Genomic DNA, 17,500 nt, shown 5'->3' with positions numbered 1-17,500 from the left:
ACGCAGTCTTTTTCCTTTCTCACCCCAAACGGCAGAGCATGGCTGTGGTCACAGCAGCTTCCCCTCGACAACAAACCAAAAGATTGCATGCAGACAGACAGCATTCCTCCAGGGAAGGCTTAGTGTACAATCATCATAAACTACAGATCAGACACATAATGGGGGACAGGTGGTCACCACATTCTCATCACTGGAGCCCAATTAGTCTTGCCTGGATCTAATTACAGTACTTAGAGGCAATGAATTGGTTAGTACAAGTGCTGGGCACGAACTGCTCCTTTGACTATGAATTGTTTAATTTCAGAAGGCAGATTTAAGTAGTACTGTTCTGTATCTGTGTCTGCATTATCAGCCCTGCCATCTGTTCAAAGAATCGCACTTTTGATTTTGCTGGCATTGCCCAAGTCATTTCTTAGCTAAATAACAAAATTTCACAATTACATGCTGCCCGCTAAGGGAAACAAATAAGAAACTAAGGGAACAAAGATGTTTTCTACTTAAAAATGCTTCCTCTGTAGTACAATCATGATGTCTTGAGTCAGACAATTTGATACATCACAAATACGCGCAAGATAGATGCATTTGGGGGGAAAAAGCTACAGGGCACTTACAGTTTGATGGACTACTCTGCCAGACTTGGCATTAGACTATTAGATTAAGGTATCGGGACAGTTAAAGCGGCTCAACAGATATAAAAAGCTGCGGGTTCTGGCCTTCACCAGCTTGTCAAATTCAAATTCTTAAACTGACTCATTCATGGGCTAGTGGTAGTGCAATTTGATGTATGAAAGTCTATAACATGCATCAAAAGAGCATGGGAATTTCACCTGCATCCTAGACAAATTAACCTCTCAACTTGTAAGCATAAAGAATCTGGACCTAAAATCAGGGACATATTTCAAATATTGCTCTTATAAACTTAGAACGCTGCTAGAATAACAGCTTTTGCATTAGCTTTCATTTTCTGAAGGATATGAAATTTGAAGACTAAAGATGAAGTCATTTAATAATATGAATTCCAAACGATTTGCCAGAAGAACAAAGTTTTATGAGGAACAGACAAAAAATATAACATGAGGCAAATCTGGACATTGCGTTCAAACCTGCACATCTAGGAGGTATGCTTAATTATCTATTCTTACTAGATTCATTGCAGCAACGGAGCCTTTGCAGAACATAACATGGAATGGAATCCCTGAATAATTCCACTTTCAAGATAGTGGGATACCTTCCAGATCTTGGTATTGTATTAAAAGGGAAGTGAACTCTCACTGCCATCGTTGAAATAAGTGCAAGACGTGAGTTATTCTCATGTAGGCTCACTACCCCATCTTTATTGTATGCAAATTCAACCTTTATAACTGTGTCAGTTTAAGGCTGTAGGTGATTTCATTTTACTTCACTCCTGCATTACAGTTATTCCTTACTATTAATGGGATTTGTTTTCAAACTGGTTTACCCTTTAGTATTTCTAATTCTCTGTAAACTGCTTATGATCAACCCCCCCACTCTCTCACACACACACACACACACACACACACGTGTGCTATCGTTACATGGTGCTGCTGCAAGTTCTGGTAAATGGTGACTTCCTGCAGCGGTGAAGTGATGTTGACATCCTGCAGAAAGGCCTCACTGAGACAAACGACCGGTGTCAGAACCATGGTCTTAAGCTTAATGTCAAAAAAGGTGTCATCCCCTTTGGGAAAAACTCAGTTCCCACTAATTACCACATCGATGGGAGCCCACTGAACGCTGAAGGCATTATAAAAGATCTGGGGACGCAGGTTGACAGCAACCTCTCCTTCGACCACCACATTGCCACTGTGGTCAGAAAGTCTTTCTATGTGCCACATCTCATTATCAAGGGTTTTGCTTCCAGGAAGAAAGAGGTCATCACTTCTCTGTACTCTTCCCGCATTACACCAATCGAGTACAATGCCCCATTTGGCATGTACCTCACTAGACACCTGCAACAAGCTGGAAATGTCACAAAAATACCTCACAAAGAAGATTCTAGGCCTTAAACACATGTCCTACATGGACAGACTCAAAAAACTCCAGCTATTCTCTGTCTCATATTGTCTACTAAGAGGCGATCTCTGTTTGACTTACAATTCCATGTCTGACCCAGCTCTGTTAGAAATGCTACATCTAAAGAAATCCAAATCCCTCCACACCACATGCTCTAGAGACCTCAACCTCATTACCACAATCAACAGAACATGCTGGAGGGACAAGTTCATAACCCACAGACTGCCCATGCTCTGGAATAGACTTCCCATACATGTCAAGCAGAGCACCTTGCAGTCCCTCTTCAAGAGAAATCTTGATGAGTGGATGAGAAATAGAAAGTTCACCCCGGGGATCACTCCAGTGGCTCTACTTGATAGAGACACTGGGCACTAACGACGGGCAGCACAATGCCAGGGCACTTATATGGGCTGGGCTTGTAAAGGCCCCAGGGGCATTAGCCTAGTACACACCTATGAATCTATGATAGATATGGGCATGTTTTTTCTCTCTCTTTTGTTTTTTTTGTTTTTTTGCTTTTTTGAGTTGCTGGATTAAGTTGCTGTCTAGTAGGTACAATGTGACTTGTGAGCAAGAATTAATTAATTTATTCATCCATTTGCCCACTTTCTATGTTAAATGCAGAACACTAAATCGAAATGGACATTTTTTTCAGGTTTAGCCGAGGGTCACAACATCTTACATAAGACTCATGGTAGCCATTTACAAAGAATATGTGGCTGTGATAAGAGAAGATTAAATGTCAGACATTATACATGTAGCTAGATTCACATACACAACATGAAACAATACAATCAGTGCTATCCTGTGCAATATACAGAACTCTGCAGTTATAGAGAAGAGGCAACAGAATGCTGAATAACGAATGGGAACAGCTGGGGCAGAAGAGAAGAAAAACATTCTTATCACTTAAGAACACTCGGAAAATGTAACTGCTGGTTTATGCATCCCCTGATTTATATTCTCTGTAATCATTATGCTCTGGCAATTGCATTTATAGCCCTAGCTAAGTTACAAGTGTCACATTATATATTTTTGTATACTTACTGTATTTGCTTGTATGTCATCTTGCAGCTTTTCTTCTTCCCAGGGTCTCCACTAAAAAGGGTTCTTGTTGATCCACACAGACTTCAAATAAATGCCATGAGGATTAAAGATGGGACAATAAAGGAGAACATGAGCTTTTATATAACATATGCAGAGTAATAGGACAGCAAGATAAAAGAGGGATTTGTTTTGTAAGTTAAATTTAGAGGAATGCGTAGAAAGTGCTGTTCTTGGGATTAGCTGTTCTACATTACTAAGTGACATTACTGTCATAAAGCTGCTTGCACTGGACAAATTTAGTGTTTTCTTTTAGCTCATGACTCCTGCACTAAAGTCTGTGTACTTCACATTTGGAGGGAGGGGGCTCTAGGAGCTAGAATGGGAGGGGGTGAAGCTGGCATGAAACATGCACTGGAAGAGGACATTTTTCCTGCCTCCTGGAAGAGAAAAGGATAACTACTACACACAGTAAAGTACAACTTCCCTCAAGAGCACACAGAGACCACAGTCAGTCTGGGGCTGGTTGCTCCCTTGCTCACCAGGTCCCCAATAAGACTCCCCACTGGCAAAGCTATAGGGTCCAGATCTCAGCCTAGCTGGGCAAGCTAGAACCTCCAGTACCCTCTCTGTCCAACCAGTGCTTCGTGTCCCTGCCAAGTAGCTGACAACACACACTTTGAGGTAAGTATTTATACAACTTCACAGACACTCCTGGGAAAGGCTGAGACAGATTTTTCAGCTGTGCCCCTTTACCTAAACCTTACGGTAGTAATCCCTGCCACCACCCAGCTAATAATATCAGCTACTAAAAGGCACTTAAAAGGTTGTCCAAATATTACTGTGCAATATTACTATCCAATGGTAATGTGACTAACAGTCAAGACTTACTTTAGAGTGGCATATTACAATGACATCTATAAATATGCAAAGTACTCTAGAGCTCATCTCTACACAAACCAGCCACAGGTAGAAGGTTTTAAAAATATTTAATAATAAATAATTAAAAACACAAGAAAAAACTACTACACCACAGAGATACCCAAGAGTTTAGAGATCACACAGAAACTTAAAATTATACAGTAGGACAGGTCTGATTTCAAAGAAAAATACCTAATTAAACGTACATGTGAGCATAAGGCAGAGTGCTGATACATTGGATATCAAGATCAAAATGTTCCCAGTCTCATGAGAAACAGTATTTAAATATTACTAACATACATGTCTCTAAGGCCCTCCCAAATTACATAATTTTTAACAGTTGGTCTGGAGTTCTAAGGCCACAAACTGCATTATTTAGCAATCTTACACCTGCTCAGAAACTTACAATACAAGACATTTCACATGTATATTCTAACAGAAACCAGAGCAGTAAAGCACTTCCATATGTAAATTCTGGTCATAAACTTTAGCCTTAAAACAATGGGCATGAAACCTTTATCCAGATGCACTGGAGCCAAATTCTAACATGAAAGGGTCACAACGTGCTTCACTGGGCCAGTAGAGTGCAATGTTGTCACATATTTTGCAGTTCCACATTTCACAATATTCTTTTACACTCAAGAAAACATGCCTGTATTTTACATTTATTTACAAATGCCAGAATTATATATCAAATTCTATTTGACTAGGCTGGCAGCCTTTGCCCATCTATCCCCAATCGTCACAAAGGTATACAACACTGCTGCTTTCTTTGTGGTCAAGAAGTTATAAATCTCCAATTACCACAGGAAGTTTTAAGTTAAGGGATACTTTTTTTTTAAATATAAAGCTATAATTATTGGGAGCCCATAACTGCAGCTGCACTAGAAAGAGCCCTTCACCTAAAGTAGCTCTTTGTGCTATCAGGAAGCAAAATTGTTTTTCAAGCCTAGAAGAGGAGTTTATGTGGGTATGGGACTGAAACTTAACAGATGTGCCAAGGCAAATGCATAGGTATCTAATCTTTCCACTGTTTCAGTGGGCGCCTTGTTGTAGTAAGCAGTTCTTTGGTACTTGTGTTAACTTATTAATATTTCCAAAAGCATAGCTTTATTTATTTTACTGTTAAGAATGAGTTTGCATTGCACTAACTGATGCTGGTTTGATAACTACAGTTCAGGTGTTTGCCCTGTAAATAACCACACCATCAGCATATAAAACAATGGGATAGTAATTTAACGAGGAAAGTAGAACAATACGGAAAATGATCCTGATCCCTCTGTAGCTGTTGTCTGTACAGGTGCAGAAGGGGATGAAGTGTCTATTAGTTAAGAAGAATATGAACCATTCTACTTCCGGGGTGCTGAGCCCTGCCTTAAGTAAGGAATTGATTAGGCGTATGTGACACAAGTTTGTTGAGGTAAATGAAGAAGGGATTATGTAAACATGCCTGCACTCAAGTTATGAAGCATTTCATCTAAGGGTGTACAGGATGGTCCCTGCTTCTGCTCATTCCAGACCAAACCAGAAACCATGCACATGACATGACAAAACCAGGTATGCATGCATTTATTATTTATTTTATTTTACATTTGTTAACCGGGATGGTCCGACTGGATACATGTCCTTTTTCAGCGGAGGCCCGGGGAGAAAAACTTCAACAGAGTTACATTGATAATTAGGTACAGTAAATGAGCTGAAAGAACTTAACAAAAACATAGGCTATTTACATACAAGTACAAGACTGCCATTACTATTTCTGAGATTACTACAAATGTAACATTAATAACATATTAGCAAGGATGGTAGGCAGTATAATGACATAGAGTTAGACAGGATACATATTTCTTTATCACAGTATACAAAGTACTTATCATCTTAGCTAGTTGTTTATGTTTTAGTTAATGGCACAGAGCTAGTCTGGGTTTGAGCAAGGACATAGCCAGTGTGACTTGAAGTGGAGTTTTAGACTATTTTTGAATTGACTTAGAGAAGTTACAAGCGTGATGTTATTTGGGAGAGAGTTCCATATTTTACCAGTGGTGTTGGCAAATAGCGTCACCACCTAGGTTGAGAGATTTAGTTGTTTGGACAAGGAGTCTGTTTGCTGAGCGAAGGCAGCTTAGATTGGAGTAGGGAGTCATTAAGTTTTTAGTGCTGGGGTATTCTCAGGTTGTTTAAGGATTTTGAAGGCCTCTATGAGTTGGGACTGGTGAAGAAGGTGGGAATTCTATCCATCCAAGCTTTTTCAGGTTAGTACAGTGGTGTGTTCTGTAGGGTAGGCCTGTAACAAACCTGGCAATGTGATTATAGCAGGATGAGAGCTTGGCCAGATCAGATTTGTTAAGGTGAGTGAGGACAGGAGAGGCATATAGTAGGGTAGAGAGAAGGTGTGAACGGGCTGTGGCTGCCCTGGCATTCGTAAGGAAGGCTTTAATTCTATATAGGGTCCCAAGTTTCTTGTTGACTAACTTAATGGCTTGGTTGATATGTATATCAAATCTGAGTTTATTGTCAATGTTTACTCCTAATAGCTTTGTATAGGTGTCTGGGGAGATGATGGTCCCATTATTGGATTTTATAGTGAAGTTTTCAGTCGGAGATCTATTGGTTGGGTAGAAGAGAAGTAACTTGGTTTTGTTTGGATTTAAGATCAGGAGATGGTTGGCAAGCCAGTTTTCAACTTTGGTGAAGCTATGTTGGGTGGTAGTTCGGTGGTAGTTAGTAGATATGTAAAACGTTGGCTGTCTACACATTTTTGTAATATTCATTAGAAGCTTAGTCATATTAAGTCTGGCATGAGGCCATTCACAGGGGGGAGCCAAGGAAGCCTCAGTATTCCCCTTAAGAACTAGTTAAATTTCTTATTCATATTTTGTTAAATGATTTATTCAGCTGAGTTACCTTTTCAAAGTAGTTAAGATTTAGCAGGCATTACAAAGCCATATTGCTGTGGGTGAAGCCTGATCAGATTTTTTGACTTTGTGATTTATGAAGCTGACAATGATGTACTCCTTGGTTTTACAGATGAGACTCATTAGGCTGATGGGTCCCTTGTGGGGAAGCATTGCTACCACAACATGCTAATTTTCAGGGACGTAGTATGTACATAGCTTAGGTTAAACAGTTTAAGGAGGACATGAGTGAGCGCATGTCTGACACCGTTTATTACGCAACATAGTATGTTTAGTATGTTGTTGGGACCCATGGAATAAGTGTTTTAGGTCTCAGAATAAATTAAACGTATGATCATTTGTGATGCGGGAGGGATACAGGCAAGTTCGGAGACTGAATGATGAGTTTCATTGGAAAAATTGGTTGCAAACTTGTTTGCTAGAATAATGGCAATGTCTTTTATGTTCAGGTGGGAAGCACCGTTATGGGAGACTTTGGAGTAGTGCTGTGAATTCCTTCTTAATTTTCTAAATATAGCTGAAGAAGCACTGATAGTTCCGATTTCCGTTCAGCTACTCGCCCGAATTCACGCAGTGCTCTGCTGGCCCTCATGGTAGCCTTTAGTTTTTTAGTCAGTTTTTTAATACTACCTTCATGCAGAAATGTTCTTCACCTACATGTTAATATGAGCATTTTTTCTTTTTGTTATAAGTTTATATATATATCAGATGACCATCAGGATAGTTTGTTTTGAATTTACTAATATATTTGCTTCTAGTGGGGATTGCCAGGTCAGTGTTTTTGTCTAAATGAGGACAACGATCCTTGGTGTAGGTGGCTGCATATCCCTGGTCAACTGTGGAGTTTTAAAGAGTGACTTTAGACAGAGTGTCATATAATTGTAAAAAGTTTGCCTTTTTGAAGAATTTACTGGTACCAATGGAGTAGACATTTTGAAAGTAAAGGTAACCAGTAGGTGGTCTGACTTAATTAATGAGGCATCGACTGGTAGAGGGAACACACTAGAGCCAAGTTAGTGAGTACCAGGGTCAATAATTCTCTCTCCCCGGTGGGATTAAAAACAAGTTGAACCATGGAATTCTTGCTGATCCAGTCCAAGAAAAGCTGGGCATACTCTACTTTAGTGGTGTACACAGTCTGACTTATGGAGGTTTGGTTGAAGTTGCAAAAGATTAAATGAGCCATGCCTTATAAGGACATTTTCAAGGAATATGTCAGTAGTTTGCATAATTGTGTGGGATCAATGGACAGAGATCGAAGTTGGAAGTTTGATGTTCCATCTCTAATGTGAGTTGATATTCTATGAGCTCATTAGCTGGGCATCACCTTTTAAAGGGTACGATCATGAACAAACACAAGAGACCAGTGGGTTTTGAAGGTGTGATAGGCACAAAACTCAGACAAAGAGGGATGTTCTCTATATTTGAACCATGTTTTGTTGACACATGCATGGACATGTTTCAGATGCACAAGTGCCTGCAAATGAAGTAGTTATGAAAACTTGTGGCACTTAGAAGGGCCTCCTTAACTTTGTCTGATCTGAGATTTGATACGTTTGTTAGGATCAAATGCTTACTAGACTTACTCCGCATTAAAAAAGGCACAATGGGTGCAGCAAATGTTCAGGTCAGTATGCAGAAATCACTGAAGGAGAGGTACAGACAATCCTTGCGAAGCAAGTTGGACTGTTGACCATCTAATCCTAGGGTGACACAAAGTGGATCCCCATGGAGTGACACCAACTACTTAGCCAACTGTTAAATCTAGTTTTCTTTTCCTTGAATCTAGGCATCATTCGTGATGAAGGGAGGATGTCATTCAGTAACAGAGTCTAACCCTTGACTAAGACCTGCTACAAAACATCCAACAGACACCTCCTAATGTCCATTAAGGGTTGTTTGTGACAGGTCATTTACTCATTCTTGGACTAATATCAGGAAGTCAGACTTGCTGGTGGAGAAAGTCTTGAGAACACTTAATATGTCTGCAATCCTGGCTACTGAAGGGTAGCTAACTATAACCCATGTCCAGCCTGGTTAGCATGGAGTATGTGCGTGTCTAACAATACGGACATCAATAATTACGATGTTTCCAAAAGCTGTTTTATGTATAGTAGCCACAGTGGTGGTTTGTTGTTGACATGTTGATGAGGGGGTGCATGTATGTATGTGCATGTTAGGGTTTCCAGGAATGCCTAATCTTAAGAGTTCAAAGAAGCTGAGGTAATTTTTTTTTTAATGGCATCAGCATTTGACAGTTTGCTTTTGTCTGTATGAAGACGCTGCATTAATCTGGGTAGGGTATGAAGGTGCAACGCTCACTGCAAGCATCAGGTTGGGAGAAGAATGCCTCCATATTTGCTATGTACTTATACCTGCCACAGATGTACTTCAATAGGATGAGCAGGAGCTCATTCTCAGTGAGCATGAAGCAGTTCTTACATGACTGATTAAACACACAAACAACTCGCTTCCCAATACTTGAGGAATTTGCTGCACATCCAGTATGCTTTTGAAAGTGCCTTTGACCAGATTAGCAATTCAAGCAATCACTCTGCATGTTCTAGTTTACATACTGTACAGCCAATGGTAAAAAGTAGCCATTAAGAATAAGATATTTTAGCCACATTTTAATGACGGCAATGGCATGAGGTTGCTAGTTTCCTCTGCCATCGCCTGCTGTTTTTTATCCCTAACAATCCTCGTTTATAGATCAGCATTCTTGACACATTCCTTCTTTTGATTGTAAATTATAGCCAGTTTATTACAGTATGCTAACTTTTCTTTTTAAGGAGTATGCATGGTTGCCAACTAAAATATGCTTTGCTTTAGGCCTCATCTCAAAAAGGCGACACGTAAATGTGGGCCGACAGAAATCAATCTGTGGATCAGTGAATGTGCTTGGAGCAGAAATTAGACAGACCATTGTGCTGACGTATTCAGCCTTTTTATAAGATGCCAAAAAATCATATCCATATGAATCAACAAAGGTACAGGCAAGCACTAGCTAAGTTTAGAGTACGGTTAAAAATGACTGAGTTTACACAGTGATGGTGAAACACTGTGTTGGAATGCCATTGCTGAGATTACAGGAGTCCATAATTGGTGTACGTCTTAACACTAGTATACCGTCTTGAAGGAACAAACTTATTATACTTCATACTGTGTGAGTGACAGGGCCTTTGCTATGCTTTAAATATATGATGGAATCTATCTCTAACTATAAATGTGTGGAGACGCACACATATACAAATATGTCTGTGAAGATTACTCAGCTTCTGCTTAGCAGGCAGTTTAAAAAAAAAAAAAGTGACCTACTACTGAACCCTTTTTATTTAGATCACATGGCTTTAATTATGTGTTTCTTCCACTTGTACCTTAGACGCTAAATTACAAAGCAGAACTGTACGCCTACTTCACACACAGTATGATGCTAACAATGCTGAACTGTGCTTTGTTACACTGTTACACTGTACACCTCATACACATCACACGCTTTGACAATCGCAACAAAAGGAGCGGGACAAGTACATGTCACGTATGAGCTGCGCTACCATCAAGCTGCATTGGTCTCTCTAACACAAAAGGAAGCAAAACGGGCGCTGTGTGTACTAACTTACTTCCTCTGAAGATTTAAGTTAAAATCTTATATTCTGCTCACACAAAGTGAGCTTCTCAGGTCTGGATCAAATCCCACAAAATAAAAATGTAATGTCTGACTGGTCCATGGATCACATCGTTAAGGCAGCATGAGAAATGCGACACACACAGTGCTCACAACTGGACAGCATTCTTGATTCTTGAGTATTTACTTATAAATGCATGTCTACCTTTATACAATATAAGCGAAGATCCAAGTACCATTTTTTCTAGTGCGCCCTTGAATGCTGCAGAACATATGCTTTCATTTAATTAAAACAATCAGTCTGTATAATTTATGGGAAAGAGTTGTACTTCCTTTCCAAAAACCACCACATTCCGTAGGCTAAGCCACAGTTACAGCAGTGAGAACTACTATGCAAACCGGATTTAAGGATTGCCTGCTTGTACAACCAAAATTCAAATGCTCTGCTCTACTTATAAACAGAAGACTTCTTAAATTATTCACCCCAAAATTCTTCAGTGACCAAAAGAAAATAAAAGGTACAAAGTCATCACCAAGAAAAGTAGGAGATGCAATGAAAACCCATCACAGTTAACCACCTTTCAGCACTGACACGTTTTCACTACATTATGAACAACGTTCTGCCTTTAATGCACCTTTGTACAGTATTACATGCTGGGTTATCTTCCTTGATGAACCACGACTATTCAAAAACAGTTAAATCTGGCTTAAATTACATGTAACCAGCAAATGTTAAAAGAATGCACTTTAAACTGCTTTTGGGAAACCATCCCAGTAACCAGTTTACAGTCTAAATAGTATAAAACAAACTTGTAATTACTGCAGTGGCATATTTTACAGAAGTTGTGTCTCAAATACATTCAGCGATTTTTATCATCTGTAAGGTTTCTGTTATACATCATGAAAGATGCACAATAGAACTACAGAGACAGTGGTTTTACAAAAACACCCAAGGTAAACAATCCATATGCCACAGCCACTAACTATATTGTTGATGCCAAGATCTCTGTCACAGGCAAAAGAATTAGGGCTGGGTCAGCAACTCAAAGAAATAAACAATGCAGCTTTAAGTGATGGGTTCCTGTCCAGGTCATGACCTCAGACAGACATGGCATCCTAGACTAGATGCAAAAACCTGTATTAAACTACTGCAGTCTACTTATGGGAACAAAGACTATGGATACCAATATAAAACTTTTCCACGCATCTAGTCTTCAGTATGACTTCTGTAACACTTACGGAAAGACAGTCTGGGTTTTAAATGAACAATATGATTATCAGCAGACAGCACGTAGAAATGTAGGGCAGACAAGCACAACACTGACAAAAAAAAGGGCAGGCACAAAGAAATGAAAACATGCTGTAATTTTTAAGATGTGTGACTAAACTGCACATCCTAAAATAGGGCACTCAGGAAATCAAACTGGGTCAGTAAGATAAAAGTACTAGCAGGGAAAAAGGAAGCTAATAAAAATAGCACAGGTCAGATATTGCAAAACAATAAAATATCTGTTGAAAAGAAAACTTTATTTAGGTAACCTTATTATGTGTACTCTCATAGTGCCACACAGTTTTGTTTAATACCCAGAAAACCCTCAGCAAACTATTATTTTTTATTTCCACTTGCTTCCCTGGCACAGATCATTGGGTGATTCCTTCCTATTCCAATGTCCCACCGTATGTAAAAAGAATCCTAAGTCCGCAAGGTTAGGTTACAAAGCACAAACATGCTCCCCCCATCATCACTCATGAATTTATATCTTGAGATCCTCAGGACTAGCACAGCACACAGTAACAGCTAAAGTGGCACTGTTTTTATAACTGCTGCTAGAGAAACGTATGTTTGAAGAGCAGGGATAATTTTCACTGCACCAGTACAATAAAAAGCTGCTAAATGCTCTCATTTGCATTCATTTCTGACCACTCTTTTTGCTTTTAAGCATGCAAACCTACAAAATTTAGCAAAGAATGACAATTCATAGGCAGCTATCACCTGTTCTTTGGAGTTGAAAGAATCAGTGTCAGCTACACAATGACAGATGATTAGTACGAGTGTGAATGAGACTTGACATTGCATTTGGTAAATTCACATTAAATTTTATATTTTGTGATTTTACTTTATATTCATTGTTATGGTTATGGGATACATCAATATCTTCATGTCTCAACTTTAAAAAGAATGCAATGAGAAATGATTTGCAATTTAAGTACTACAGCTATGAACACAAACCCTGTTGTTCAGCTCTTTTGTGTAGACAAAAATGTAACTGGTAGAAAATGTAACTGGATCATAGAAAAGCATTTACTAGCTTAAAACAAAAAAAAAAAATCACAAAACAGTTAAAAAAGCACTAATTGTTTTTACAGATTGCATAATAACTCAGTAACTCACAGCTCTGTCAATGGAACACGGAAGGAAAAATAATTTATGAAGTTTAGGCTGTCTTATATTGCAAGGAACCAAAGTGCATTTTAGGAAAAGGAATTTAAAAAAAATCTCAAAGTCAGTCAGTCATTATGGCCGTTTTGATACATAATAAAAAAAATTACACCTAGTAATTTTAGTGCATTAGCAGAGCACAGAATAAAAAACTTGACGACAGTTTCCAATTTCAGGGTAAAGTTTTTCTTACAGGTAGCTTGAGAAAGGGGAAATTTATGGAGTACAATAAACATATGCATACACATACATGTACATATACACACACACACAGGAGCAATACTATACAATCTATCACAGGAATCATAAAAGCCCTAGCCATATACACCTTTAAGTAGACAAGACCTTTTATGAGTACTTAACAGTGCTGCCCCCTCCCACAATAAGCACAGTCAGACATAACACCCTGGTATAAATTTATGAACTTATCACTTCTGACCGCAAATCCTACTATATCACCCTCCAAAACAATCACAAGACTAACCCAAAACAATTCTGGGATGGTATCTCCTCCCTCTTCAACCCTAGCAAAAAGGAAAACCCACACCCTGATTCACAATACTTCTGATACCGACTTAGCCTTCCAATTTAACAGCTTCTTTATTGACTCCATATTTAAATTAACATCATCCTTCACAAATAACTCCACTCATCCAGCTACAATTCCCACTATCCCTTCCTCCTCAGGTTCTTCCACCTGCAACCTCCCTCTCTTTTCTCTCAAACCCATACCTGTATCTACTATAAAAAAATTCCTTCTAAAATTAAAACCTTGCTCTAATGCCCCTGATAATATCCCTTCCTTCTTCCTAAACACAACTGCTGAAGCCATTGCCTCCCCATCTGTATACTTATTAACCGGTCAATCCAAGAAGGTTATGTACCCCAAATTTGGAAAAAAGCCTACATTATTCCCCTCCACAAAGGAGGAAACAACAATAACAGCTCCAAATTTAGACCTATTGCCATCTTATCTCCCATCTCTAAACTACTTGAAAAAATGTATCCACGTACAACTATTACCATACCTCACCAACACCCACCTACTAACCCCAACACAACATGGATTCAGACCCGGTCACAGCACTTCTACTGCATTACTCTCCTTCCTCGAAACTGTAAATAAGGCTAGAGACTAACTGCATTGTCTCCACTCTCCTCCTAGACCTTTCTAAGGCCTTCGATACCATCTCCCATTCCCTCCTGCTGACCAAACTCTCTAACCTACACCTTTCACCCTCTTGCATCAACTGGTTTTCCAGTTACCTTTCCAACAGGCAACAATCTGTCAAATGGAAGAAATCTACTTCCTCATTCCTCAACACTGTCATTGGTGTACCCCAAGGTCCCATATTAGGTCCCTTACTGTTCAACATCTTCATTAATGACTTCCACCACAATATCCCAAATGCTAAAATAGTCCAATATGCAGACAATTCTACTATTATCTGTGCTGCAAACTCCATTCCCTCCCTTATAAAACTAACTCAAGATGCCTTCTCAACCACTGAAAAATGGATGCATGATAACCATCTAGCTCTCAATCCATCAAAAACCAAACTCATGTTATTCACCCCATCCAAAAGCATAACTATCAACATAAATTCCTTCCTCATAACCAGTCACAACAACACATCCCTTGAAATTGTTTCCAGTGCTAAACTGTTAGGAGCTCTTATCGATAATCAGCTTACATTTGATTCCCATATACAAACAAACATTAAAAAAACACATCAGAAACTCTGTATGTTCTACCGCCATATTCGCTTCCTCTTCCCATCCACTAGATTCCTCTTCTCTACCTCATACCTCATCCCTTCTCTCCTTTATGGTGCCCCACTCTTAACCAACCTAAAATCCTCTATCAAAACAAAACTCTCCTCCTGCTACAACAAAATCGCTAAATTTACCACTGGGCACAGATCCTCCTCCTATCACTGTACTGCCCTCCACAAACTAAACTGGCTAGAGCTCCCCAACTACCTTATCTACACTCAGCTAACTCCTGCACATAAGCTCATTTTCAAGCCCTCACTCTGCCCCTCACTCGCCTCAACCTTCACCATGCACCAACCTAGCAGACCCCAGAACCAGCACTCAGAACCTGATTGAACTCCACAAACCGGCCCGTCCAGCAGGCAAACTCTTACTCTTTTTCCCTGGCCCGTCTCTGGAACTCCCTCCCACCTCATATCCGCAGTACCAGCAGCCTTCCCATCTTTAAATCTCTCCTCCACTCACATTTATCATCTCTCTGGGAATGCTCATGTTCCCATCCTGCATAACATCACCAGCTACTACCTTACCCCCTTGTCCATAAACTCATCCCTCCTATAGGAACATAAACATTGTAATTAATCTCTTATGTTATACCTCCTGCACACACCTACTAACTATCATCTTACTTAACACTTTTTTTTTCTTTCTCAAGTAAACATAGAGACTATAAAACTGTAAACTGATATTTATTTTTATTTATTTATTTTACATTTGTTAACCGGGGGTGTCTGACTGAGCCGAAAAGCCCTTTTTCAGCAGAGGCCCGGGGAGAAAAGCTCCACAAAGAAAAATTACAGACAAATTTAGTTATTTAGACATAATCAGTATACACACAAATTACAAGAGACATGTTTTTACAGTGGTATGCGGCACAATCAGATGCAGTGGAGAGAACAATCAAAAAAGATATTAATTTTAAAAATAAAGGTAAGTAATAGATTTGTGGTGTACAGCTGAACTTTGGAGTGTAGGTAGAATACATACACAGGTACAGTACATACATTGTAGATTAGCCAGTGTTTGTGAGTAAGATTGAAAAACTACTATAAATTGCTCTAGATTTAGTATGCATATGTTATCCGCTTTCACTAGCCTGGGGAGCAATCATGGCACTGCCAACTTTGCTTGAGATGTTGCCTGATGAGGTCTTTAAAGGAGGCTTTGGATGATGTGTTTTGAATGCTAGTAGGGACAGAGTTCCATTTTTTTAGCCACTGAACTACTATATAGTGCATCTCCAAAGCTATTGTAGCTGTTTGTGACTTCTAGTAGTAGTTTGCGTGATGATCTAAGAGGCCTTTTGGCTGAGTGATGTTGTACTAGGTTTTTGAGGGCAGGACACTTATTAGGGAGGTAATAGATAGAATGACAGAGGCAGAGCTGATTGTAGGTTAGGAGGTTGGGCAGTTCAAGCCAGTGGAGCGGTCTCAAAGCAGTACAGTGATGAGTTCTATATGAGCAATTTGCAGCAAAGCGGGCAATTCTGTTATAGCAGGCTTCCATTTTGCTTAGTTCAGTTTTGTGGAGATTAGTCAGAATGGGAGATGCATAGAGTAGGGTGGATAGAAGTTGGGAGCGAGCAATGGCTGATCTTGTGTTGTTGGTAAGAAATGGTTTGATATGGTAGAGTGACCCCAGTTTGGCATGTACTTTTTTAATAGTTAAGTTCAGATGACTATCAAATTTTAGGTGGGAGTCTATGGTTATTCCCAATAGCTTAGCCTATGCCACTGGAGCAATTGGAGTAGCATTTGTGGAGTAGATAGTGAATTGACTGTTAGTGTTTTTGTTAGAACTGGTTATAATCATAAGCTGAGTTTTCTTTGGATTGAGGATAAGTTGGGCTTTGGTAAGGTAGTTTTCAATGTCAGAGAATGCTAGTTGAGTTGCTTGCAGGAGGATGGGAATGTTTTGTGCAGCACAGATTAAGGTAGTGTCATCTGCATACTGAATTATAGATGCATGCTGTGAATTGTTGCATTTGCTCTTCTGTGTTTTCCTGTTGCATTAACATTTATGTGTGCTTATATGTACTATTCTGACACTTTAACAAACTGTTATGTTATTTTATTGTATTTTACTTTTATTCTTTACTTGTATATTTGATATTGTATCTATGGAGCTTTTCTCCCCAGGACTCCATTGAAAATGGGCTCATTCGGCCCAATGGACCGTCCTGGCAAACAAACTTCAAATAAATAAAAATAAATAGCGAACCAGCCAATTAAAAAGATAAGCCTCAAAGACAGACAAAATAACTTTATCTGCCCTGTAATGGTAACTTACCTCAAAGACAGACAAAATAACTATCTGCCCTGTAGTGGTAACTTACTCCACAGGCCAGTAATATGTTGAGTTAAGAACCTTACCCTCCACTTTGATGGACCTTCTGCATATCCACAACACAAACAGCACCAGAATTACCCATTCTAAAGACTTGAACCTTGCCTAGGATATAAATAGGACCTGCTGGAGAGAGAGACAAGTATCCCAGAGACCATCTCATCTATGGTACAGGGTCCCCATCCATGTGAAGCAGGGTTCCTCCCTAATCCAATTAAAGTTCAACTTGGATAACTGGATAGAAAAACAGAAATTCATCCCTGGTTTGGCATCTATGTCTCTAAAGGACGCAGGTAACCTGTAAATGGTTCATCTCACAGGCCCATGCTTACACTTATCAAGGGTATCAGAACTTGTCAGAGATTTGTGATGCATGGCTAGACTTAAAAAGGTCCTTGT

At 39.3% G+C, this 17,500-nt stretch overlaps 1 long non-coding RNA gene across 1 annotated transcript in view; it reads right to left on the bottom strand.

Annotated features, from left to right (window-relative positions):
- The window catches only part of LOC122815933, an 820,199-nt gene that overhangs the window by 63,263 nt on the left and 739,436 nt on the right, over positions 1–17,500 (bottom strand). The gene's annotated exons all lie outside the window — the stretch shown is intronic.

The sequence above is a fragment of the Protopterus annectens genome, chromosome 11.part0, assembly GCF_019279795.1.
Source record: "Protopterus annectens isolate FY-2018-M chromosome 11.part0, PAN1.0, whole genome shotgun sequence".
In the NCBI taxonomy this organism is placed as follows: Eukaryota; Metazoa; Chordata; order Ceratodontiformes; family Protopteridae; genus Protopterus; species Protopterus annectens.
Note: the sequence above shows the minus strand (reverse complement) of the source record. Positions and strands in the feature narration are given on the sequence as shown.